The sequence below is a fragment of the Chaetura pelagica genome, unplaced genomic scaffold (genome assembly GCF_000747805.2).
Source record: "Chaetura pelagica isolate M959 unplaced genomic scaffold, ChaPel_1.0 scaffold222, whole genome shotgun sequence".
Classification (NCBI taxonomy): domain Eukaryota; kingdom Metazoa; phylum Chordata; class Aves; order Apodiformes; family Apodidae; genus Chaetura; species Chaetura pelagica.
Window position 1 is genome coordinate 8,369,977 of NW_009952711.1, and position 892 is coordinate 8,370,868.

Genomic DNA, 892 nt, shown 5'->3' on the forward strand with positions numbered 1-892 from the left:
ACTGTGGCAGCAGTTTTAAAAGGCCTGAGCTGTACTAAAACACGGGCCTTGCAAAGCACTGGGTTTCTAAAGATTCCTAGACACCGATTTCTGCTGCCGCTTTCAACAGAATGAGGCAAAACCCTCGGACGGACAAGCTGTGCTTCTTCAGTCGCCACGAGGCCTGTGGGTCTCACAGACCCCCGGATGCTCTTGCAGTACTTGTTTGTCTCCAGATTTTTTTGTTGGTCGTGTTGTTAGCTTCTGACAGTCTGGTTTGTTGTTTTTTTCCCCGAGAGCTACTGCAAAGTCTTTTAAAAACTGTGTTTCTGTTATGCCAACCATGCTATTTAAACGGTAAAACTTGTGTCAGAAAGACTCGTAAAATCCACAGTGAAATCTCAATGTTACTGTTTCCTCAGTCCAAGCCCTTAAAGCTTCGTGCGTGGAACATTAGCGGCTTTAAGATCCACACCAAAATAAGCCAGTGCTTGTAAATGCATTTGAAGAGCCCAGAGTAACTTCAGCCATTGATCCTGAGGGGTAAACGGGAACTGTGAAACTGCTGGTTTGAGGGAAGCTGGCCGAGCCACGCAACAGAAAAACCTGAGGAAAATACCGGCCTAGGGCACCATCTCGCCAACTCTGTTTCCCTCAGACGTGCCCGGTGCCGAACCCGGCTGTCCCAGGGCGGTGACTCGGGCCCGCACCTGCCCCCGCGCACCCACGCGGGGCTCGGATTTGAAGTTTCTCCGTTGCCAGCCAAATTCTGACAGGAATGAAGGGACAAAAAGAAAACTAGAATCCCTTCCCACTCAGCAGCAGCTTTCCTGTCACGTCAGGACTGCGGGGGGCGAAGAGCCGCGGGCAGCGCGGTGCGGGGCGGCCTGCCCGCCAGGCGGGCCCGGGGCCG